At 37.2% G+C, this 27336-nt stretch overlaps 1 long non-coding RNA gene across 1 annotated transcript in view; it reads right to left on the bottom strand.

Moving 5' to 3' along the window:
- The window catches only part of LOC104913987, a 232537-nt gene that overhangs the window by 127186 nt on the left and 78015 nt on the right, over window positions 1-27336 (bottom strand). Inside the window, exon 3 of the long non-coding RNA XR_795754.3 lies at window positions 5900-5958. This is a non-coding gene — a long non-coding RNA (uncharacterized LOC104913987). The remainder of the gene's footprint in view (window positions 1-5899; window positions 5959-27336) is intronic.

Genomic DNA, 27336 nt, shown 5'->3' with positions numbered 1-27336 from the left:
ACAAAAGATACATACTTCTAGCCTTGTCTTGCATTGTATCATCTTTCACTACAAAAAGCTCCTCTTTTATAGTTCAATTATCTTCAGCATAGATAGCAATTACCTTATATTACCTTATATCTATCAAACTGCTTATTACTCCCAAGGAAATATAAGTAAGTATACGCATCTATAGGTGGGGAGTGAGGGATGGGGGAGGAAATTCCAGAAAGCTTGAATCTCAATAACACCAATATTCAAAATAAATGGCTAGAAGTCGGTCATTTTATCAGCAGAAGTGAAAAGAAAAAGCAGTCATTTTTCTAATCAAGAGCTAATCAAACTAGGAACTTCTGTTATACAGCACAAAGTGAATTTTATGTTGAGAGATGGGGGCTGGAAAAAGGAAACAAACATGATTTTCCTTCTAAAAGCTGTTCAACCTTTCTGTCTTCTGCAAACTAGCCTGAGTCAGAAAGAGCTCTTTGCGCCAAATGGTTTTCTGGTAAGCAGCTGTGGGCTTGAGTTTGAAGTACTCCCTTAATATGTGGTCATGTACCATCCAGTGCTCTAACTGCTACTGTCAAACCTTTCCCGTAAGAGACTTACTGTGAGAAAAGTGTCTGTCTCCTTGAAAAACAATTAGGCAATTACATTGCAAAGTCATGAAAACGTACATCCTCTAAAACCTATGAAGAAATCAGACACCTGCATGTGCTATGTAGTCTTAAAAACAGAATGACGGGATTACAAGGTCAATGGTTTTCCTTTTGAAAGATGTTATCTGGGCAGAACTCCGACTCCTAGAGAGTTCAGAAAAAGGAAGAAGACAAAATACAAACAAAAAACTACAAGAGGCAGAAAAATCCAACCAAGTGAAAAAGAATTTTAAACAAAATAAACAAGAATGATGAGAGATGAGAAATATCTGCAGCCGTACTTAACCCTTTCAGTAACCTCTAAAAGCTGTGCAGAAAACCAGTATCATTAGGTTTTTTGCTGAATTAGACTCAAGGATGAAAGAACTTACAAAACTGTAGGACCAGTTCACCTGTTGTTTTGAAAATAGAATTTTTGTGGCTGAGAGCAAAAAGACTTGATCAAGTATTTTGTAAATGTGTGAATCAAGAATCACATAAGCTTCTCAGCGTAGGATAGGGATGGAAATTTCCTCTACATAGGAAGCACATCTTTTCAGTCAAGTGAACCCTTGCAATTCTTACTAGACAGGACTTGGAGTGCAAAGTCTCTCTTCAAGTCTGTGTCGACTTTCTCAGTAACCTGCAATACTGAGAGTCTGGAGACAGCCATGGCTGAGCAATGCTGAGGCCATGCATGCCTCCTCTAGCCTTACCTTAACTAACATCAGCAACTGTTTGCTGATAAAATCTGAATTACCATCAGGAGATAAACATACAGCCATCATACCCACAGCAGAGGGCTGTGGACACTCACTAAGCCACTATGAATCATGTGAGATACTTAGATCCCACAACTTGCCTTTTACTCTCAACATCAGAGGACCGTAGTTAGAAGATACACTTTTGATACAAACTTCAGATTAAGTGCAAAGGACCACTTCTTCTGCATTCCAGCAGCAGAAAACACCATGTATGAGAACAAAGCCTACTTATACTTGTACATAAGAGAGACCTAATCTTGACTAAGGTCTTCCAACACTACAACAATGAAAGCAGAACAAGTTCTGGACACAAATTAGTGTACTTACATGGTTACTGAACAGCTTACTATTGAAGATAGTTATCTGTCATTATCTCAAACTGGATATCTCTTTATTAGTTACTGTGTAATATGTGTAAAATGCCACACAGACTCTACTGATTATTAATCAGTAGAGATAAAAATGCATTTCTACTGGCTGTTCATTCAGAAGTCAGGTAACAGTCAATACTAGGACACGTCCAGATTCAAAGAGGAACACCAAGCACCAAAGTCTGAGTAAGGAATGTAGCATTAAAACAGAGCCAGCTCAGGTGTTTTTGCAGCAATAACTAGTGATGATCTCTGCCATAGAAAGTGCAACCCCCCAAAAATGCATGAAACATAAAAACTCCTACTGTACAAAATCTTCTGGGGATAAATTTTATACATGATTATATGCATTAACTTAAGCCCAATGTATGGATGCTCTGACAGTATCGCAGCTAACATTTTGCTGTCTTCCTTTCATGTTTTTCCATATTTTCTTTCACAGTTTCATACTCTTGACTAGTCTGTGGTTCAGCAGGCCATTCTCTATCTTGGAATATTTTCAAGTTCTTTTAAAACTATACCCAAATGCTAAAATATGCCTTTATATACAACTTTATACATATATGCCTCTCCCTCCCTCCCCCCCCCCCCCCCATATATATACGCACACTCACACACGTGCACAGACACACAATATTCACTTCTCAAGGTTTCCTAGAGAAGGAAATCCTATCAGAATCGCTTCCAATTGCACTGATATAGTACTATTTTCACCACCAGATGGCAGTAACTTCAACTTAATATAAACCAGACTTTGCCACATGTGCAGCAAACAATGGTATTCTTTATATTTGGGTTTTTCCGTAAAAAAGAAATGCTGTTGTTTTTTTTCCCTACATATAAAGATATTCCAGATTCCTTCTGTTAAATGAAAAAAATTGGAGAATAAAGTTTCCTACTTGCAGCTAAGCCCAATTTTGATCAAGTTATTCCAGAAGTTTAAAAAATAAATAAATTTAAAAAAATACAGATGTGCTACCCCAAGTCATTGTTTTTTCCAAGAATAATACCAAATAAACTACGTTACTTTAATAGCATAATGAACTTCTACAATATATGCTAGTAATTAAAATAACTAAAAGGCTCTATAGAATGGAAGCAAATGGAAAATCTCATTTATATTTATCAAATATACAGAGTGAGCAGACTTCTTCTTAACTTAGAAGAAATTCAAAGTATCATCTACAACAAAACCAATGCAGATAGCACATACTGTATTACACATAGACTATGTTTCCTTCAGTGTGGAATCTAACAACAGCTTCTGCTGGTAAGTAGAAGAGTTTTTTTCCACGTAGGCAGTAACTGTGAAAATAATGCAACATGGTGGAAAAGGGCTACTCTAAAAAACATCTGAGGGCTACTCTGAAAGTAATGCCTCCTATTTTATTATGTCGGCCCACAACATCAGAGGAGGATGCATGGAAGCAGAGGCTTAACCTTCCTGCCAATATCCCATTACATTTTGTTGCTGTGTGATAGATGGCAGCAGAGGGGCAGTCTGACAAAATTGCACGTGACGCGGAAGTACATATGAAGCAAAGGTGCATCACTGAATTCCTCCACGCAAAAGAAATTGTACCCACTGACATTAATTGATGCTTGCAGAATATTTATGGATATCAAATAGTGGATGTGAGCACAGTGAGGTGGTGTGTTTCAGCTGTGGTGACAGCAACAGTGAGTCCACTTGTGCAAGTTTTTTATATTGTTGGTGAAAATACATAGCTAATGGTGGTGATTATGTTGAAAAAGAGTGCTTTTTAGCTGAAAATTTGCTCTATCAAAAATTGTTATTGTGCTCTTCATATCCTTTATAGTTTCCATGAAAATAAATAGGAGGCATTACTTTCCAAACTATCTATATTTTTAGTAGTAGTTCATTCATAGTTTCCAGACAAAATATGATCTTTATCCTTTTTTTTTTAATTTCTCCTTATTTCTGAAAGAAAATTTCCAGAACAAAATGACATATATTATAAAAAGAGGACTTCGCTCTTTTTCTACCAGTACTAGTATTCAGAATGATTATGTGGGTTTATGTTCAGCTCTCTGCTGACTGCAAAGAAAATATCAAAAATGCATGTTCTATTGAATAAAACAGACTTATCTTCCAACAAATCTATGACCAAATATACAACCTGTTTGGACAGCTGTCTTCCACTGCTGTCCATGTACAGATTTAGATTATTTTCTCCTTATAATTTTTTATAATTTCTTTTAATATTATAGGCCAAAAGACAACACAGGAGAAAATTTTCCTCACACATATAAGATAAATAAGTACAGTGATAGGATGAGAAGTCCACAAAGTAAGAAAGAATTACCTGGATTTTATGGACAAATAAATTAGTAAGAGAAAACAAGGAGAGTAAAAGAGAAGATCTGATCTCTGAAAAATCAAAAATGAAAGAAAGGAAATAATGCCTAACAAAAAATCCACAGTAAAAGTAGGAAATGTAAGCAGGAGGGAAAGAAATGGAAGCACAAGGAAAAGAAATGGTGATTGTAAAGTCTTTGAGAGAGAAAGAAAATTAAGAAAAGACAAACTTTGACATCAAGTCTGAGTTCAGGAATGCTGTCACCATGAAGTCCAGCATTTCTTTTACAGAAAAAGCTAGGCCACTATCACCTGCTTCATTTTAAACGTGCTGGTGACTGTGCTTTTTGAGAGTACAGTTATATGGCTAATTTCTACTAATTCAACATTCAGCAGCCACCCATACTTGTAGCTCACACAGCAAATATTCTTGATTATTTCACTTTTCACTGTTCACCTCTTCTGTAAACGAAAAACATGCATCCAATTTATACGTATGTCTACTACATGCCTGACATCCAAAATCAAAATCTCTTGAACTGAAGAATATCTGTAGATACAGCATTATTCAAAAGACCTTTGCATAAGCTTTTCCTTATGGCTTGTTATTTTGAGATCCCACATTCACATCAACTGGAAGCATGAGCAGAATCCACCACAAAAGTAAGCAATTTCTAACATCTGAAGAGAGAAGAAAAGTAATGGTAACAAGGAACGTTAAGTATGAACCTAGCCAAAATGGTTTTAAATAGAGAACGCAAATTTGTATGAAAACCACACAATCAAAAGTCATCCTTAGATCAGAAAGACAAACTGAAAGGGATACTGCAGAAGTGTGCAGTGGAAGCGCTGGGATCTACAGTTCAATATAAGGTCCTGGCCAGTAAATGGCCAATAAAGGGTTACAGAGGACTGCTTTTTGCTCCAGCTGCAGTAACTGTAGTAATCAGAGTAATGTTTACAAATTCTTTCATATTTTTAAAAGGATATGGAAAAAACAGAAAGAAGTGAAGGAAGAGTAATAAAACCTGAAAACCGAGAAGACATTTCAAATCTTTTTCAGCTGACTTGATGTAGCAGTGATCATGGGAAAACAACCACCATTTATAGATGCCAGCAGAAAATAATAGCCAGATATCCAGATAAATTTAAATCACGCAAAAGGAAAAATTTTGATAGTTTGTTTTTACAATTAATCACTCTTTCTATAATGGATTAAAAATATATATATTTATCTCCTGCTTCAAAGACAAAATACAAAGGACTAGTAAAACAAAATATAAACAACTTGCATTTTGATCACATGGTCAGTGATGCATTTTGATTTTTTAAACACTATGACTCTCCATTTAGGGACTGAGGTAATTAGTCATATCTTTAAGGAAAAATATTTAGAATCACATCAAGACAATGTCAGCCTTCCCACAAGCAAGAAGATAGCCACTAAATATTTCTTAGAAACTTAAGGAGAAATTTTCTTCTGAGTGAAGAAGACCATAACAAAACTCCCATCCAATTTAATGGCGCTAAGATGGTAGACCCAGTTCTGGTGCTGCTGGTGCAGAGTTATGTTCCAACTAGAAAAAGCTGCTGAGCGCTGCAGCACCATCCTAGCCAGGCCAGGCTCATGATTGCCAGCCATCACAGCAGGCCTGACTGTGCCTCCACTGTGGTCCCAACACCCTGCCAGCACTATGACTACATCCTGTGGGAGTCATGTCAGAGGCAATGGGAGTCTCACCCATCTCCATGTCAGGAAAGGAAGCACCTGAATCTGTTGGTGGCAACATGCTAATACAAACTTTAAATAATGATCTCAGGACTTACCAGCAGTTAGTGAAGTGATACAAATGATCCTGCTGCAAAACTGAGCTGCAGGTGGACACCTGAAAGAAACACAGCTCATCAAACAAGGAAAATGGATTTATGCAATAAATCAGCCTCTTGATTTTTTTAAATAAACTCACTTTCAAAGAAACACATACAGTGATATAAATTATATTACAAAATACACTGATAAAAAATATATATATTTCAGGTTTTGGGGAATTGCCAGGTGTCAGGCAATATTGTGACCCAGTACCACAGCACAGACTGCCTCGCTGCTCCTCCACTTGGCATGACTAGCCCCACTCCCAGCCTTGCTGCCCCACAGCTGCAGCAAGGCAGGCAGTAGAAGGCAGTAAAAGTAGGCCAGAACTATGTCACTGCCCTGCTGCCTGCTATCTTGCAGAATCCACCATCTTTTATCGTGCTACAGACTGGGGCTATCCCTTCCTGGCTGTACATTCAGTCACATGCTGAGCTATGTATGCAAATGAAGTCAAGATTTAATTATTTTTCTGTGACATGAAGATACATCAGGACACAAAGATTCATATTCATTTTGCTATGTAGACAGCTTGTTAACCATATCTCTGCTTATTAATAATGAACTTCTAGGAGCTAGCACAAACTAGAAGAAGGACAAAGACTGATAGAGAAACCTGATGGGACAGGAGCCCTGCAGGTCACCTAGTTCAACCTCCTACTCAGCAGTACCCCTAGTTGTGCTCAGTATCCTAGCAGGTAGCTCAGGACCCGGACCAGGACAGTACTACTCCTGAAGTCCATGGGCTATCCTCATGAGCTTTCCCTCTACTTGACCTGCACCATGATGGATTTTTTTTACTTCTGTCGAATCGCAATTCCTTTTGCTGCAGCCTGTGACCTTCCCTTCACAAGTTTTCATCAAGCACCTCAGCAAAGACTCCACTTCCATCTTCCCTTCAATCCTTATGTCAGCAGCATGTAGAAGACTCCCCAGCTAATGATCCTTTGCCATTTGTCAGAACTGCTGTTACTCAGGGGGGCTAAAACTGAACATAGCACTGCAGTGCCAAGTAGAGAACACACAGAAATGTGACTACAGAAAATACAGGAAAATGGGAATTTAGAAGTACTAAGAATAATTTTAAAATAATTCACTTAACTAAGTTCTAAATTAATATAATCTATTTTATGAATAAACTTGCATCAGATGTATTTCTTAGACTGCATTCTAGTACCTGAAAATTTGTCTTTAAGCCTGAATTATCTGGAAGTTTATCCATTTTGGTTGAGTCACTCAGGAAATGAAGTAGTAAGGCATTGACATTTCTGAGAGTTTCCTGAGTCTTGGTGTCTGAGCCAAAAAGTGACCACAGGAAACCAAGGAAGCACTGGTATAGTAGTAACACTTTCTTCATTGCATAGTTCATATCTTAATGTTTTGAGGTAAATTCTTGAGATTCAGCCATAGCAAACTATTAAATATCAATCCACTGTGAGATCACACGGTATGGTAACTGCACAAATTTGTCTGTAGAGGTATTGACTGCCTTCTGATTTCCATTTGTTCTTTGTGAAGTTCCATCACTGTTCCAATGAAGAAGACAATAATCATATGTTTTTGTATTTCTTTTACAAAATTTAATTTTCATCTTAACTTTTTAAATATTTATATTTAACTTTTAAAATAAATATTAAATAAAACCCTTGTTTAGAAGATGTAGTTAAGAAGTTTTTATAGAGCTGAATTGCTCACAACCACCTAATCTACTCCCCCACTTCTACATCCTTTTATTTATGAGGTGGGAATTTGATCAAAACTTGGTATCTTGTTTTTGTTTGCAAGTATCACAGCAATCTCCTTTCCTAAAACACACGTTGCTTCTTCTTGTGATCTAGAATATCAATTGTCAAACATTAGTCTAGACAAATCATTATCCAAACAATTTTTTTTTTTTTTTTTTTTTTTGAGGGAAACAACAGTTTTTGAAGGGAAGTGGTTCTACCTCTGGTTACTATTGTTTGCATTTTTAAAGTGTAGTAGAAGAGTCATTTTCAATACGCAGTAAAAAAGTACTGTCAACACAGAATAAAGTCAGTTCACAACATAGAGACCGGGAGGAAAAGAAACAAGGTGAAAGTCTGCAGTGCAAACTGCAATGTTATATCTGTGGTTATTATTGCTTCTGTTGTTATTTGAAACCTTGTGAGGAAATGAAGGACCTGATTATATTAATGAACTACAAAATAAGCTCTTCAGATGATTCAGCTTAGATGATAGATGTCTCTAAATGAAATATTTGTTTAGGCATGGTCAGTGAAGAGTATTTCTAGGGCACAGCAGATTTCATGCAGTTAGAATCACTAAAAATAGATCAGATTAATCATACTGTAAAGTGTCTCTGATTATAAAAGGGGCCTGTGGTGACTAGCTCAGGGGTGCTTAAAACTATGTAAGATGAATGTCATCCAAAATGGCTGATACCAATCTGATGTGTCCATTAACCAGATTTATTTCATTTTGAAATGTACTAAGTTAGATCTCAGAAGAAAAAAAAAAAAAGAGAGAGAAAATTATTAAAATTTCCATGTAAGGAACTGCAACAACTTGGCTAGGAAAGCTGCCCAGTATTCAAAGTGCTCAGGAGTAGGAAGCAGGTACTTAGCTGGAGCAAACATAGAGGAAGGCTATTAAAATGAGTAGTAGGAAGGGAGAGATTGTTGTGAGAGAACTAAAAGCTTAATTTTAATAAAGTAGAGCCAGTAGAAAATGTATACTGCAGGGAGAATAAAAGCATTACAAGCACAAGGGAAGGAGAAAAATTGTTCAGTCTGAAGAACAGAGATGGCACAAGAATAACCAGCAGAAAATCAAACTGAAAGTTAGATTTTCAGCTATCAAGGCATTAGTGTTTGGAGGAGCCTTCCAATAGGAAGGTTGGGCTTGTTTTTCCACACATATCTAATTGTTTTCAAGATGAAAAAAATGATACATTTATGAAAGAGAAATACCATTGCCTTTAGGACAGGAGACTCAGCTTCATATGCCACCACTTTGATCCTAGAAGGGATTCTGTATGCATGGCTGCACTTATTGAAATGCTGAAATGTCAGAAATTATACTGTAGATATGCCTACACTATCAGTATGAATACATTGAGGTGCTTTTTTAAATTTCCAATTAATACTAATAGAGCTTTCAGAATCAAAAAGATTCCCCATCTAAAAATCCTGCATATTTGCTGAAAGTAACATTCTGTTTCTCGAGAAACATAGTAAGGAAGAGAAGGTACTATATGCAATTCCTTAATAACAAACAGAACAGGGAATATTTTACTGCATAAACTAAACTTGTTTTGCCAGAATGGTGCTTCTGCTACATGTGTTTTCCCTTAACATTGTATTTATTGTCCTAGAAATGCATATGTAGATTAATAGTTTTCCTAATAAATTCTAGCAAACATAACTTTTTGTTCACTGTATAGTTGTTTGTACAAATGAGAAAATCATATTTTGTGTATGTATAAGAAAGAATAAATTCAAGCTACAAAAAAAGGAACGCCATAAACAGATACTGAAGGATTCAGGTAGGGATGTCCCCTCTAACACCGCTAATCCAAGAACAGTGGATGCCAAGAGAGTACAAGGAAAATCGACCACAGAAAGCTGAGAGGACCACACGCTCTCCCTGAATTGAATTTCTTGTTTCCACTGTTATGAAGACACATGAGGATAGATGGGCCATTAGTCCAACCAAAAAGAGCATCTCTTGAATTATCTTATTCCGTAAGCAAAAGTCAGATTGTAATCTCACTTCGAGAAAACTCAGATGATATTATAGGGAAAAAGACCATTGTTTAATCTTCTTGTTTAAACACCGTGCCCTAAAAATGAGACCTTCCAGTAAGAAATAACAAGTGAAGGAATACTGTTAAAATTGTCTCAGAACACTGATGTAGACGCAAAATCCTAGGGGCTTCTCAGAAATATGAAGACTTTCTTCAAGATCTAATTTTGGATTTATTTATTTCTTAATATCAAACTATCAGCCATCATGTCCCCCATAAAGCAAAAATCATCAGATTTTCCATTTCTGTGGGAAAACTATTTTCTTTCGCTGGAACTCTTATAAACAGGTCCTTGACAGTGGCATTTGTTAAGCATGTATGCTGACCTTTTCAAAGTCACTCTTTTTTTGTATGACTGTTCTTGTTTTGCATTCTGATACATATTATTTCACATATTGCTAACTACAAACTTTGCATGCTTGTCTTACTTTGCAAGGTTCTTTATTCACAAACGTACAAGTATTACAAGATTTCTTTAGAGTTCTTTCATGTCTGTAATGTAAATCCTCCAGAGCTCTTCAACAGATACAAACACAGGAAATTCTCAGCCCAAGCACCTAAACAAAATGTAATAATTCTATCAAAGGTACATCTATATATGAAATTTATTCTGTGTACTACCTCTTCTATGAATATCTCTTCAGAAGAAATCAAATAAAAAATACAGTCATTTCACAGACAACATGAAGTTTTAAAAGCAGGTCCAACATTAACTTAGATACACTCTTGTCCCTTGCAAGTCCTGTTTGATATTTCATAAAGTCATTACGTAGCATATCAAGAGGATAGTGAGTAGAAAGCATGTGCTGCATAAGAATTATCTCTGTGATGCCCTTCTGAAAATATTGGAAAAGTAAAAGATAGCCAGAACCTTTTTTTTTTCTTTTTTTTCTTTCTTTTTTCCCCCAGTAAATGCTTGTTTTCTGCATTAGGATGATGCATCTTTTGACTGTTCGGCATGATGATCTCTCAGCAGGAAATACTTTTGCCATGGGATCATATCACAAAGCCTGTGGTCTTAAATTAGCCGGGGTCTACCCAAGAATGAAACTTACTGCTGCGGTTCTACATCTCTCTGTTAAAAAGCTACAAAAAATACCAGGTTACTTCAGATTAACATTATTTCAGTAATGCTAAATATTTTTTTTCCTATAAGCTGAACATAAGCATTACAGGAATGTCTGCTTATCAATATCAGACTTGGGAAATGACAATACTGAAATGAACACACATTTTAGATATTTCTAGAATCAGACAAACTTCCATTTCAAGGATAAAACAACCTTGAACCATGCCAGTTAGTGAGAAAATATGTCTTTCAGGTCATTTGATTCAGAATTAATCCTGCATCTGTTATTCATATTCAAAGCATTTGGAATGAGACTCAAACAGGGAGCAAGGACTCCAGCAGACTTTCTGAGGCTTTTTGTAATGGTAGTTATAGACTAAGAAAAATTTCAAGAGACAGAAAGACTTAATTTTTTTGTATATTGAAGTCAGTTGAATTAATCAATTCAAGTTTATAATAAGGCACATTCACATACAATATCATGTTACTGCCTTAACTTATCTATCAGGTATCTCCATTTTGAAGGAAAAAGCCTAGAGACTTTCACCTACAACTAAAATTCAGTCAACTCAATTTCAGGCCTTGATGGTTTTTTGCTAAATGAGGTTCCTCAAGGCCTTGTTCTTAGTAGCTCCACAAGCAGGGATGAATTCTCTGTTACTAAGGAAATGTAGAAAAGGATGATCCTATGGTGGCTGATCAAGGAGCTTTTGGTGATGATTCAATCTGGCATCATTTCAGAAACCTTGAAATAAAAAGGTATCTTTGCATTCATTTCAGCTAACTATAATTCACCTTGTATCACCAAGCAAACCATAACTTGTGCTCTCCTATGATTGTTTTTTTTGTTTTTTTGTGTTTGTTGTTGTTGTTGTTGTTGTTGTTGTTGTTGTTTATACTGCCTTTACTTTATCCAGTTGATTCTTAGGATGACAAAAATCTGACCTTGTAATGATGACTTCAAGAAATGTTGCATATCATCATAAAGTGCCAGTATGCTGTGTTCAGGTTTAGACACCTTAATACAGAAAGGACATTGAGGTGTTAGAGCAGGTCCAAAAAAGGACGACAAGGCTTGTGAAGGGCTTGGAGAATATGGCCTGTGAGGACCAACTAAAGGAAATGAGGCTGTTTAGCCTGGGCAAGAGAAGGCTGAGGAGAGACCTTATTGCTCTTTTCCAATATCTGAAAGGTGATTGCAGCGAGAGCAGGGTTGGTTTCTTCTCACTGGTGACAGGTGACAGGACGAGAGGAAATGGCCTCAAGTTGTGCCAGGGATGGTTTAGGTTGGATATGAGGAAAAACTTCTTTACAGAAAGTGTTGTTAAGCACTGGCATAGGTAACCAGACAGGTGGTTGAGTCAGCATCCCTGAATGTGTTTAAAAACCATTTGGATGTGGTGCTCAGGGACATGATTTAGCAGAGGGTTGTTAGAGTTCGGGTAGTATGGTTAGGTTGTGGTTGAACTCAATGATCTTGAAGGTCTTTTCCAAAGTGAGCAATTCTATGATGCTATGGTTCAATGATTCCTAGAGATTATACCAAACTAGAGTATCCTTCTTTTCATTTAAAAAGAAGAGCACGGTCCTTTTGGAATGTTTTTGTTTTGGGGTTGTTGTTTTTTTTTTCTTCCAGAATAGGCTTACCAGGATAACTCAAAATGAAATAAATGAGCCTTTTTCTCAACTGCCTAAGTTTTCATAGGTCAGATGTTCCACACTGGTTCAGCTATGTTCACAGATTGCCATAATTTTTTTTTCCATTTCTTCATGGCAGGAAAAACAGTTGGAAGACAAGGTAAATAAACCATTCTGGTAGGATTGGTACCTTTCTTAATTTAAGTGAGTTATTCAGACTAAAATTCCGCTAAAATAAACTGATGACACAGTCAACCTAGTCTGCAACATACCGTGCTAAATCTTTGTCCACCTCTCTTGTGAAAACAAAGGAACTAGTTCTGCAGACAGCAGGGCCACAAATTACACTGAATGTGAAGGAAATTGTATCTGATAACCCTTGCTATACAAATCACAACCCTTCAAAACATTCAAGAGATATGTCTGATATTAAAAAAAAAACACAAAAATCACTCCTTTTTCTCAGAACCAGTGATGGACTCCCTTTGTTTAGACAAGCTGAATTGGCTTATATGTCACAACAGAGTTTAGAAGATTGTGTTGCTTCTTGTGACCCTTACAGCCCTGGTATTCAAGAAAAGAAATTTAGATTGTTTGTTCCTTCATTTAAATGAATGCTCAAATGAAAAAAGTAAACAGAAGTATCATTGTAATAACCATTGCCAACTTTAACAGAATAAAATGCCTCCAATTGGCAGCCTGAGCTTTATCTAGCTGCAAATGACAGCCCAGTAGAGTATGGCTTTTTAGAACTTCAGGGTCAAAAGCAGAAAGTAGGCTGTGCATGTATGTACTTTTAAGCAATAAATCAACACATGGTAAAGCTCAACCTACAACAACAGAAATAAACTTACAGGTTTCACAATCATATTTGCGCTGCTAGTAGAGGTGCACCTTCTATCATATGTGTCTATTTTTCTTCTGTATGCCTTTCATTGCAATGCTCTACCCTCAGCTCCTTACAGGAGAAGACTAATTATTTCAAGAGATGATCATGAATATAATTAAGATCAGATCCTCCCCTTGGTACATTGTGCAGACTGCTGTGAATCTAGAGATGACTTTCTTATCAATTACATTAAAATGAACAACAGACGAACAAGAGGGAGACCTTTTATTTAAAAAAAATCTTTCTTCCAGGAGCAAATCTCTTTCTCCCTTTCCTTTTTTTTTTTTTAATTAAAACTCATCTTACTATTAGCATGAGAATAAGTGATTGCTGCCATTGCATTACTGAATTTCAGACACTATTTGGATACCAAATGCAACAACAATGAATTCAATACTGTTAATGCTGTCCACATAAGATGGATCTTTCAATTTATTGTTGGAGGTAACAGACAAAAAATAAGAGAATCTCATAGACTAAACAGAGCCTAAGGCAAAGCACTCTTGTACGTTGTATGAATTTCTAACTGAAGAAATTATATGAGCATGTTTGTCATCATTAACATGCATCCATAGTTCAGCAAGAATACCAAAATGTTATATTACGTGTAACAGCTTACACAAAAGACCAGCAAATAGATTTTTCTCTAAAGCTAATGGGACCAGTTAATGGACCTCCTGTAGAAAAGATACAATTTGCAATCACGTCAAAGACAATCTGAAAATTGAATTAATATGCAGGATATAAATTATCCAGAATGTATCCAATGAATCCAGATCATGATCATTTTAAGGTAATGGGTTTTCTACTCTTACTATTAATATTTAATTGCTTATTTGGCATGTTGATATTATCTGACGCATTTTTTTTTGTATCTTTCTTAGATAATTTTGTCTCGCAAGCCAGTGAGGTAGCCCAAGTACTTTTTTTTTTTTTTTTCTCAAATAAGCCTATCACTATTCAGAGACAAATTACACTCAGTTTTCATACATACACTTTTGTTTCTGATATGCTGTCCCCAGTCTTAAGTTACATCAAGCCATCCTATAGATCTGTGCAACTTCAGAATACACCCTGAAACTATTCCACTTGGTATGCTCATAAATATTAATTACCTTTATGGAATAGCAGTACAAATTCTACCAAGTACAACAGAAAACCGCAGTTATTAAGCAGCAGCAAAAATATTTATGGAAATGAAGAGAATACTTGTTCGTGTTCCTGAAACATCAAACTCTGTTCAGTGGTGCTCCAGATATCTTCCTCCCCTTTTCAATTTTAACAAGAATAAGTAGAATAAAATTAATCTTGCCCTGGTAATAAGAACAGAACATACAGTACGCAACAGAAGCTGCTGGTCATAAAACAAGTATTTTAAAATTCCAATAAAAATAGTGTCATCAAAGTTCCTAGCCTACCACTTAGCCTTAAAATTTCACAGAAGACATTTAGTAAATATAATTGGTAAAATAAGCAGACAGGCTGAAGCAAACACACTATGCACTTAAAATTTTCAAGAGGAAATATAATACGTTGCAGCTGAAGGAGTAGCAGAGCAAAAAGAAATAAAGTACAAACACAACGATTCTCAAAGGTTAATGGTTACACCATTGCCTGACATCCACTGATGACATTCTCACCACCTATAACCTGCAGATAATCTTTTTTGCTCCCTGAAAAGGGTATGACTATTAATGTATTGGCTCTTGTGTGGACTTTTTATTGTCTGCAAATATTAAAAATTAGCATTGTAGATATAAAAATGAACAAACAAACAAATACATAAAACTGGCAAAAGATTAGAACAAAAAAAAAGTTACTGCAGAGAAATAGAAAAACATTACTTTTATGCTCTGTCAAACTTACTATAATATGCACTTAGGACAAAAAAACAAAATCTTATTTTAAATTACATTTGCTAAATCTACATTAACAAAAGGATTTGTGGCCCTGTCACAAGAAAACATTGACCCTTGACCTTCTTTAGTTTAGAGAAGGAGAACAGCCAGAATCTTGTGTATCAAACTAATGTTTGTTTTGCATAAACGTTCTCTCAATTCTTTTGGTTTGCTGCAAAAGCAAAATGGACAAACAAAACAGAATAAAACCAAACCAACCAAAAAAAAAACCAAACAAACAAACAAAAAAAAAACACAGAAAAAAACAACAACGAAGAAGAAAATCCCCATACGAAAGGCTCTCGATTCGGAAACAGTGCAAGCCTGCTTCTAAACAGTCATGTGACTTTTTTTTTTTTTTTTTGCTAACAGCCATGTGCTCGCGTATCATTTTACTCTGAAATAACTCTGCGGATTTCAGCTCAACCTGCCTTTGCTTATAATGCATGACATAGCCTGTGAGGGAGCCTGAGAACCGTCCCTCTTCAAAAGCAAGGTTCCCATGCTTGGCCTGTAACCATGGAAGCAGATGCCTTTTTTGCTTACCCCTGCTTACCTCTTTGCAGCCACGAGCTGCTCCCTATTGTTAAAAGGGGTACGCCTTGATTTTTCTTCGTCGTGACCGAACTTGCCTCTTCTTCAAAGGGCATGATGCTGCAGGTCATTGGTCTAGACTGTTTGCACGGTCCAGAGAACAGCCTTGATGTAACCCTTGCTCCGTCTGTGCCACACCACCAGCCGCGCGACTGCAGACTGTAGGGGGACATCGGAGATCTGTATTTGAAAAGAAGTCCGTCCGATTTTGCCATTGTGCCTTTTCAGTCATCGATCGAATGAATATCGAACCTTCTGTCGTTGCATGTGTGAAATAGATAGCTTAGCAAGCACTTTTGTGCCCAGACCTGTGCAGTGGGCCAAACTCTTCTCCTTTATTCACAATTTTTTTTCTTTTTTTTTTTTCAATATAGTAATTTCTTGGGTACTTTAAATACCAGCATCCTAACGTTGGACCAGCCCCACAGTAGAGTTTTTTTTGTTTGTTTTTTTTTTGTTTTGTTTTTCTGTTTTTTTTTTTTTTTCTTGGAGCCACTACTGATTTGCGGTTTTATTTTTTTTTAAAGTTCTTTCTCTTTTACCCATTCCCAGCTGAACATCAGCCCTCCTAATAGTGCAGAAGAGATTGGTTTTGCCCCAGAATTGTGAGGGTTTTCAAAGTAAAATACTGATTGGATGTTTGAGGCTTTAAAAATAACAGAGGAAGAGAAAAAATAAAAGGGGAACTTGGAAAGCTTCCAATGTCTATCCACTAAATAAGAAATCCAGGAGATACAGTAAATTTAAAAAAGATTAGAAATAAAATAGATAGCTGTAAGAAAAGACAGGCATTCTTATAGATAAATGACCTGGAAGTAGTGGCTTAAAACCTAAAAGAATCACATCTTCTTTCTTCCCTAGATATACTAATATACTCGAGATACTCCATATATTACTATACTAAGACAAGTAATTTGGAAAATTAAGATCTGATAGTATGAAAACTCTAAAACACCTGTCACTCTTCTGTACTATTGTACAAATATTTTAAGTAGTCACATGCCAGTTTACTTTCTTTTTTTTTTGTTTTTAAGGGCTTATTTAATTTAAAAAAATTGTATCAATAGATGTCCAAAACTGAGCAAGAAATTCTGAAAATCCTGCTAAGTCGGTGAGAAAAAGCAGCTGAAGTGCTCAGCCAAAGAGTTCAACAGGACTCCAGGAACTGCGGGTGGGGGGAGATGCTCTAATACATTAGAACAGAAGAGACAGAAATGTATGGAAAATGATACATTCTTGAAATCAATCGGTAAGCAAGTTTTTCCTCTTCTTTTAATAGACGGGCAAACTCTCTGACTGCTGCCTGTCAAAAAACAATAACCCAGTGACAGCCATCAGCACCTACTCATTGTAAAATATGCCTGCCTCTACTCTGTTCTGATAAAATGTGAATTGCATCAAAAAGGGAATATTCTTCTGGGTGTTGCTTACCCAGTGTTGTCCGTATATGACATCAGTATATATATTTTTGAGATACTACTATCTTGTACTTCAAGGCATACCTATTTTCTCTAATTGCCGGAGGCTAAGGGGAGGTGCACTAAAGAATAAAGAAGGTTATTGTGACAGATGAAACATAATTCACAATGAGTACTCTTTTCATCCAGCCTTAAGTAGCAGAGGATTACTCCGAGCAGAATTTTAGGGGAGTATGTATGATCTGATTTAATAATATGAGGACAGGTCACAAGCTGGAAGGCAATATAAACCAATTATGCTTTTGCTGAATGCTTGGGGGGTTTTGTTATTGTTTTATTTTTTTTTTTCCCCCTCCTCTTTTCTGGAAGGTGAAGAAATGTTAACGTGAAGAGTGTCCGAAGAAACACAAGGAAAAGTAAGATGTGCCGAGAAATAAAAGTTGGGATTTTCTGGAATGGATATTGATAAGTGGTTATTCTATATTTCTGCTTCATGATACTTAAATGAAATAAGACCATGCAGTTTCTTCCGTAAACATGCGCTGTGAAAGTAGGTAAACTAATTTTGATACACTTACTGAACTTGTACTGCTTCCGAGAAATCCATACACGAGTCTTCTAAAAATGCTGTACAATATCAAGTTTAGATGTAGATAAGTGTGACAGCAAAATAACTTTCTGCTAAATGTGTACATTGCTTTTCTGATTCATTGTTTTAATATTTAAACAGTAAAGAGGTAAGCTTGCTTGTATATTTTATATGTTTTCTTCCTTAAATTGTGCTTTGGGAAAGATTTACTTAGCATAAATTACTGGGTTAGATTCCGAAAGGAATTTTCTTTCAACTGTTTCAGTTTTCATGTAATATTTTTTTTTTCTTTTTGTGTTTATGATTTAAAATTGCATTCAGAATGTCTGGACATATGTAAGTAGATAAACTGCAGAAACTGTTAATGCACTTGGCAGGACTAAACTATATCTTGTTTTGTCTAAGGATATGTTAATTTAGATAAATTATTAAGCAAAAACAACATTAAAAGATCCATTTTAATAGAAGTGTTAATAAAGTCATCACTGATCTCAAATAATGCTTCTACACATTCTGTATAATTTTGTATGCAAAATAAAATCATTTTTAGATAGATTCTGCATGTCAGTTTCAAGTATTTCATTTTATCTGTTAAAAAAATCACAGAAAGCAAAACAAACCAAAAGCAATGTTTTCATATATTCTTACTTTTTAATTACACAAAATTTGTTTAGCAGTCAGAGATAATAAAACTATGCTGTTAACTGAAAATAAATTATTGCTGGAGTTAGCTCATGCCTTTCTGATTTGGGGCTGAAATATAAATAAGGATAAATTGGAACAGACTCTCTGTTACTCAGGTGCTGTTTTATATCAAGCCAGCTAAGTCAGTGCAAGATCTCAACATCATTTTTACATAAATAAGTAGCAAGAAAATTGCATTAAAACATACATGTAAAATAACTGTGTGTTGTTTTCTAAATTAACGAAGAACAGAGAAAGAAAGCTTGTCTTTCAATAGCTGTGTTATTGAACTATTTTCTCATATAATCTCTCTTGTATATTTCCACGCCACTCTTAAAAGTAAGCATAAAACCAATGTATTTCATAAACCCTACAAGTAATTAATTAGATTTTGGCAAATAAGCAGCATGAAGTAAGTACATCTCTGTACTATACTCCTAAAGAACAAAAACAATCTGAAAAGTTATCAAAATACAATCAGAAAACTGCTAGGTCGAAAGCATACATTTTAATATTTTAGTTTGCAAAGCGAGCAGCAGCCAAAAGACCATTCTAACAACCTGACAAATAGCAACAAACAACAGCTCTCGAGTCAAAATATTTATTAGGGTGTCATGTCGATATACAGGCTAGCATATGTGCTAAGGAGAAATTATTCTATTATCTCCAGCTGAATGAAGCAGTAACAATGGACATAAAGATTTATAAATGTGTACAGAACTGAGAACGTTTCTTTCAAATCATACAACCATTTAATTTTCATTGATCATTTAAAAGTACATCAAAAAGATCAAAATACAAGTTATTTAAATTCCTATGACAATTTTTATCCAAATGTTATTGTCGCTGTGTCACACTGGCACTTGCTATCCACCATAAAGTTTCCTTGTAAGAAATACATACTTAACCTTGTTTAAGGAGCCAAGTAGTATCTTTGCTATGCTGAATGACGTTAATTTAAGCAATGTGCCTTCTTATAACAAACTTCCAAACAATGTATGGTTTAGGGGTATTGACAGTGGAAGAGTGGTTTGAAGTAGGAGTTATTATTGGGATTATGGCACATAAAACTTTCAGCAAAATTGCAGGGGAAGGTTTTCTTGGCAAAAGAAGGAAAAAAGAGTGTCTCTGAATATGTCTGCATGCAACAACAACAGCAACAACAAAAAGTCCACATCTGAAGACTAGCAAACATTGTTTTAATGCTGAATCAAATTATGGGCATTTGTATCTTTCACAAATCTAAACACGTTAGTACATGTTATTTTAATTCTTTTCTGTAAAACACTTTAGATCTGCTGATTTTAAATGTTTTCTATAAACCATAACTATGGCTGGCTGGATGTATATCAAGTGCACTCCATCATTTTTAATTGCCAGTGTTAATGTTTTTTTTAAAAGAGCAGAAAGAAGAAAGAGCTCTTCCCTTCCCCTGCAAACAGCTTTGATTTTAAGCAAATCTCGATGTGCAGATCGAGTTCTCTCAGTCCATACCCTATCAAGCTTTAAAAACCTGTGAATAAAATTAAGATTTGTAATATTTAGGGAGCTACAAAGAATACAGCAACTCAAGAGACAGCACTGGGAATGTAAGAAACCACAGACTTTGATTCTATACGACAGGCTGGATAGGAGTCAAAGCTGCCACATGGAGTGTGAAAAAATGCCACCCCGGTGTGAACAAAGGGTTTAAAATGCAGTCAAGAAGCGTGCAAGCTCAATGTCTAAGCTTTTCCTGTGAATTGTACTGCCGCAACCTGCAGGATACCAAGTGGGCTGGGAAGAATAGCGTGCCTTCGGAAGCTACAATGGAGTAGCAGTGGATGTCAGTGCGTTCAGGTCTCTATTGTTTTGGTTGTCGTGTTTATGCATCTTCGCTACGCGCTGCTTTACTCCAGCGAGAGAGTAAAGCACCAAGACCAAGGGTGTAAAATTCCCTGAGAAACTCGTGAGAGCAGCAACGTTGATAATCCACGCTGGATCCTGAGTTTACAGCCAGATGTAAGAATTTACTCACTACATCATTCATTTCGCTGGGGCCTGAACCATAGCCTCACCCATAAAAAAAGCAGTCCAACAAAGACTGCTCACAAACACCTCGATGGCCTTTTCTGACATAATTGTTGCAATAATATAAACATTTGTTGGGGCTTATTCAAACAGAAAGAACGTTGTGACTGATTTCAATCTACCGCTTCCCTCCTTCTACCACAACATAAATATATCGATCTGAACATTCAGTTGAAAAATACAGTCTTTTAGAAATAAACTACAAAAGTTTGCACTAGCAACACAAAAACGTATGGGTCATATGCTAGCACAGGTGCTACACTAACAATATTTATCAGTGAAGATACTGAAAGTCATACATATTCTATGTAGATAAGGAAGGAAAACGCTATGCATTTAAGGCACAAGCAAAGGAATAAGATGGAAGACAGCAAATCAATTCCACCAAAAGATGTAAATAGCAGAAGTACTAGTTTCTTTAAGAGAAAATGTAATACGGTTATTAGAAAAAAAAAAAGATGAAAATCAAAGGCCCACAAAACTCAATAAACAGTAAATTTTCTAAGAATTAAAGAAACCTTCCGATTTGCTAGATTACATTTACATTTTTTATTAAGGATTAGGTCAGAAGCCACTGATTTTTAGTTTATGAATGCAGGTCAAGACAAGAACATTTTTCTATTTACTCTGTGTAATTCTGTATAGAAATCAATCTGTTACTTTCATTACAACCACACAATCAATTCCATTTAAAGTACAATGCAACAGCCAAGTCCAAGGACAATATGGATTGCTGAAAATCCTTCATATCGGCTACAGAATTTATTCAGTATAACTGAGATGGTTTTTCTTCTTATTAGTATACAACAAGCTTTCACAAACAAACTTTTCTGTTTTTTGTTCAGAGCACATAAAACAAAACAACAGACAAGCATACACTAATCTACTGCTACTAGCACTGATGTGTAAGTATTGCTCTTCAGTAAATAATACAAATGCTCTGATAAAGAACAATTTTATGAACCAAAGTATCGAACTCACATAGTGCCATGATAATTTCTACAATTGTAATAAAACAGAACTACATGCTACATACTGTATGACTTACATATACGCAGACATACATGATGAATGTAGATAATGTGTTTAAGCAGCCTTCTTTAAAAGGATATATTTGATCAACCTATGAATATCTGTAGATGCATCCATCTCATTTTTCTGTTCCCTATAACGTTATTCCGAGAGTCATAAGGGACACAAAGCCAAAGCATTTAGAAACAGCCAAATATTACCAATTTGCCTCCCTGCACACTTGAGGCCTTCAGTCTGATGACTCAGAGATGTAATTTGGCCACTTTTATAAAGGTATTGAATGTTCTTAACTACTGTTATATTCCTATTTCAACACATCAAAATCAAATCACAATATCAGATGTTAAAGTTATTCAATTCCAAACTACACTTTTACTTATGGAAAAATTATACAGGTTTCTTTTGGAGGCTTTCTTTTGTTTTTAGTTCCAATTTATTTTTTTCATGCATCATGGTAAACATAGCCTTATAATATTACTTTTTCCTTCTTTCTGCCTGAAGCATAGGTCTGCCAAATGAATACTGTAGAAAATTAACTGAATAGACTAGAAAATATTCTATACAGAGGTTTCTGCAGAATAAAGCTGCCTGCAGTTTTCAAGTAAAAAACCTATCCTGAATATTCCCAGCTTTTGTTCCATATTTGTTCTTCTATTGATCACTTTGTTCAACTCCATATCCCCCCTCCCCAACAGCATAACATAGAAAGTGAAAAATGAATCCTGTAGTGCTGCTCCGGTGCAAGCAGCCGGATGCCTTCTGGCAGAACTGAGGCTGCACTCTGTTGCCCCTGGTCTCCCCAGGTTTGATCATCTGAGGTGGCATTGACACAAAATCTCTGTGTGTTTCTTAGGGTTCCATCTCCATTTTCATCCAGTGTACATTTTTAAGTCAACCTTAAACTGCAGTGTCTACCGACTGGTAAAGCAATTAGCAGCATCCTCTCTTGGGTAACAAGATGGTATGCACACATGCACATGCATATGTGTACAGGTCCGTGTGTGTTCTCCTTGTTAGTGCAGCTGAGTCTCAAACTGGGAATCTCATGCACCAGTTAAATTGCCAGACTTCACTGTGTGCATTCCAGTCAAGAGAAAATTGCACAGTGCCAGATTTCTTACTCACACATAAATAGACAAAGGGGTTCCACAGCACTGACAGCAGAGGAACTGTTCTGACAGACTCGCATTTATCTCCACTGCAAACCTTAAATAAGCATACATAAACATCTTTTTCCTCTTGTTCAGCTGTGTTTACTTGCCACTGCTTCCCTCCCCTGGCTTCCACGAGCTCATTTTTCCCCACCTCCTGAACCTGTTTATTTTCTCTCCTGCCTGTCTGCCAGCAGCAGCGTGGAAGGATCCCCCAAAAGCTGCAGGCCAGCCCCAGGGCACCCTGAGTGTGTGAGTGGGGCATGTGAGTGATCTGGTTAAGACCATGCTGGCAGGCAGGGTGACTTGACCTTTGGGGACATGAAGCTGGGCCATCTGCAAGGACTACATTAAGCATCAGGCATAATATCTGCAAGGGAGATAGCAGGGCCACTGTTGAGAGAAGAATATCCCTCACACTGAAAGGTGGGTGCTGCAGGGGTCACCTGCTCACATGGAGCTAAGCTCTGTTACCCCTCTGTTGTCCAATTTGTCAGCAGCTCTGGCCTGGGGAGACACAGCACCAATTTCACCAGCAGCCAGACCCCACAGGCTATTTTGGGACCGATCTATAAAGTGGGCCCTGGAGAGATGGTTCAAGACTATTTGAAATGCTGCAGAGCTTCGTAATCAATCTCAGCACCCACAGACAAGCGGTGCAAGGGAGCCACGCTCACCCTTGCATGAATTTTGGTTGAAGCAACGAAGACAAAACATGTGATGCCAATACAGTTAAACCATACCTTTTAGAGGAAAAGGGGTGCCTTTTCTCATAAGAGGAAAACATAATGACTCTCTGTGTATTTAGCAGTAAACAACTCTATATTTTTCTGGCTTTGTTGTGTAAGTTAAGAAGCCTGGCTTTCCCTGGCACACCAGATCAGACCTTCGGAACCAGCTCCTCCCTCAGCACCCAGGAGGACAAGGAGATACTTCCTATGGCAGTGCCTCCCGCTACCCGCTATCTCCCAGCTAATCTGCAGCAGCGTCACAGGCCAGTCAAGGTGGCAAAGAGTAAGCAGATAAAAGGCAGAGAAACACGGACAGAGAACAAAGGGTGACAGACAGGCCTCATGGCAGGAGCATCCCATCCAGCAGCTGCTGCACAGTGCTTGCCTGTGGAAGATTTGGCAGTGAGATACCAGCTAACACCACAGCCTCTGTAGTCTTGGAGAGCCTGAAGCTCCCAGGAGCTTGGGTGCTGCTTCCTTGCCCCTTGCCTTGCTCCTTGAAAAGACACTTGGAACAACCGATTGGGAAAAGTACCAGGACAGGAATACAGCACAAGCCTGCTTCCTGCTAGAGTCCTTGCTGAGCCTTTATATAGGGTAGTAAAGACAATTCCACTTTCATCATGTGGAAGTGCTTGAGGTCATCGCTGGTACAAGGGGCAAAACTCTGATTTCTCATCACAAAATGTTCAACTCACATTGCTTCACAGAAACACACCACAACCTTTAACCATTCTGTGACTTGGAGACCGTGTGTAACATGAGAGCATTCTCTGCTTAGACAGAACTTTTCACTGCCTTCCTTAATTTGTAAATCGACTTCTGTGGGTTTATTTTAGTACCTTGATTCTATTTGAACATAGCTTATTATGATTTAATTTCCTCTCTTCTTTTTTTTTTAAACTAGAGGATGGAAAAGAAAAATAAATCTCATATGCTCTCAGCATATAACAGTTGATATAATAGACCGAAATGGCTCCTTCTAATCACTTGGGGATTTTTAAGTGCATTTTATTGACAAGATAAGCCATTATGAGTCCTTCAGACTTGTTATGGTTTATCATATCAAGGCTTATGGTTTTAAGTAATATTCCTAATAAGCATTCATAGCATCCACTCCAACAGCTTCTTTAATCTCAATTAAATACCATTAAAGATATATATGGTACCTATGTATAAGTGGCACTAAAGCAGTATTTATATGCACTAGTAACAAAATAATGTCAGATTGACTCAATTGGCCTCCATCTCATCCCATACCCAGGAGTCATATTACAAAACACAAATTCATATGCAAACGTATTCAGTGGAATTACGGAGAGGAAAAGCTTCTCGTTATGGTATTTTTTTTTCTAGGGCTTCTTTCTTTCGTTTTTGTTGTTGTTGTTGTTGTTGTTGTTTTTAAGTTAATCACTAAAATGAGATCCTCTCTCCAACCCCCAGAAGCTGTCTGAGCAGAACATAAAACCTTTTGATATATCCCAGCAAAACAGAGGTTATCCCTGGTGTCTAGGACAACATTTTTTCTCAAAAAAGAAATAAAACAGACTGACAGAGGTCACCAGGGATGGCAGAACTTTGAATGCACAGCACACAACTGTACTATCATCCCAAATAGCCGCGCAATACACCTATGTCTTCCCTAACCTGGACCACAGATTTATAGTCTGCCCCTTTGTACTTCATACTACTCCGTGTTCCCATCTCATCCTTTCATCTTCACATTCTGGCCTCTCCACAGACATGAGTCTCCTGCTCTTGGAAGAAGAAAGTGGGAAGCAGCAAAAAGAGACTGTGTCTAGGCAGAGGAGAAGCAGACAAAATGAGTCAGGCTGCCAGACTGCCAAGACCTTCTTGAAACAAATGACAGGAAGACTTGCACCAAGAGTAGCATAAGAGAGCTATTAGAAGGTTGAAACACACCCAGAACCTAAGTATTCTGAATTTATGGCAATTGGTGCAACTCTGAAGTGAGAAAGGTGCTGCTGACAGGCTATTATAGAGGCCAAACTGGGGCAGAGGACAAAGAAAGGTCTTTCAAAACATGGTATGAAAAAAGGAGTAGGCACTGAAGTTGGTATAGGTGCAGATTTTAAAACATTCAAATTTACAGTGGGTTGCCAGTGGCCCATGTTACATCTGCTGGTCTCCAACAAAGACCAAGAACAAAAACAAGAGGGTACAAAAATGTCCAGTGCAAACTAAACCCAGAAGAAATTGGGGAGCAGCCACCTCTCACAGAGGTGGGATGGTACTGATCAGCATCCTGCCTCTTCAAGTAGAAGCACTTGGCACACTTGCTTCTAAGGAATAAAAATATATAGATACATAAAAGATTAAGGGTATGTTTGTCATTTAACTAGTTGTACCACCAGCTGAAACAAAGACGTTCAAATTGCAAAACTCAAGGATCGAAATTGTGGTTATGGTCAGAAAGCAACCCGGTCCACAAATTACTTCATGAAAAAGAGCTGCTAAAACTGAACTAAGTTTTTTGCTGTTGTCAGAGGTTAGCCCACTGCTGAGACAGCCTTCAGAGCACTGCTGCACTTCTGCTATAATGGATTTTAAGTTTATGATGCACTCTCAAAATCATTTCAGTAAAACCGAAGACTATCAAATGATTTCATAATCAATTAACACTACAGCTTAATTCCCAGTCTGCTACATCCTTCAGTGCTGCTTTGCCACATAATTGATGTCTAATTTGCAATACCATACAAACGGGCCTTGTTTATTCTCATTCCATTATCAGTAACTAACTCATTATTCTAATGCACTCTGAGGTATTTTAAAAATAAATGTGAAAGCAAGTTCCATTCTATTCTACATCCATTAGTTATCCTTCCAGGTTAGAAGCCATTTTCAAATCATCATAGCATTTTCTCTTTAGTAACTACTTTGTAGTATAATATAGTCCTTGTTTTAGGAAAGCTTGGTGAGAACACAACAAAGAACACCCCTTCAGGCTGCAGGACTAATAAATACTAGTTCTCAAAAAGAAAGTGAATGATAATCATTTTATAACATTCTACTTTATTTTGATGGAGTCATCGCAAAGAATCATAGAATCACAGAATGGCCAAGGATGGAAGGGACCTCAAGGATCATGAATCTCCAAGCCCCTGCCACATGCAGGGCCACCAATCTCCACATTTAATACTAGACCAGGCTGCCCAGGGCCCCATCCAATCTGGCCTTGAACACCTCCAGGGACGGTCATTGATGTCATTGATAAAGATGTTAAAGAGCACCAGTCCCGAGACAGACCCCTGGGGGATGCCGCTCGTTACCAGCGTCCACCTGGACATAGAGCCATTGATGACTACCCTCTGTCTGAGGTCTTTCAACCAGTTTCTTATCCATCGAATGGTCCACACATCAAATCCACATCCCTCCAATTTGGAGATAAGGATGAAAAGTGGGGGACCATGTCAAAGGCTTTGCTCAAGTCCAGGTAAATGACATCGGTCACCTTTCCCTGGTCCACCAATGTCATCACTCCATCATAGAAGGCCACCAGATCTGTTAAGCCATGCTGGCTGTCTCAGATCACACGCCCATTCCTCATGTGATCAAACATATCATCAAGGAGGATCTGTTCCATGATCTTCCCAGGTACAGAGGCGTAGTTCCTTGGGTCCTCCTTGCTCCCTTTCTTGTAAATGCAAGTGAGTCAGATCCAGTCACCCAGGATCTCACCTGACAGCCATGACTTTTCAAATATGATGGAAAGCGGCTCGGCAACCACCTCAGCCAGCTCCTTCAGAACCCTGGGATGCACACCATCTGGCCCCATAGACTTGTACACATTCAGTCTCATGAGGTGGTCTCAGACTTGCTC

The sequence above is a fragment of the Meleagris gallopavo genome, chromosome 1 (genome assembly GCF_000146605.3).
Source record: "Meleagris gallopavo isolate NT-WF06-2002-E0010 breed Aviagen turkey brand Nicholas breeding stock chromosome 1, Turkey_5.1, whole genome shotgun sequence".
Lineage (NCBI taxonomy): Eukaryota > Metazoa > Chordata > Aves > Galliformes > Phasianidae > Meleagris > Meleagris gallopavo.
The sequence above is the reverse complement of the archived record's forward strand: the minus strand, read 5'-3'. Positions and strand labels throughout refer to the sequence as shown.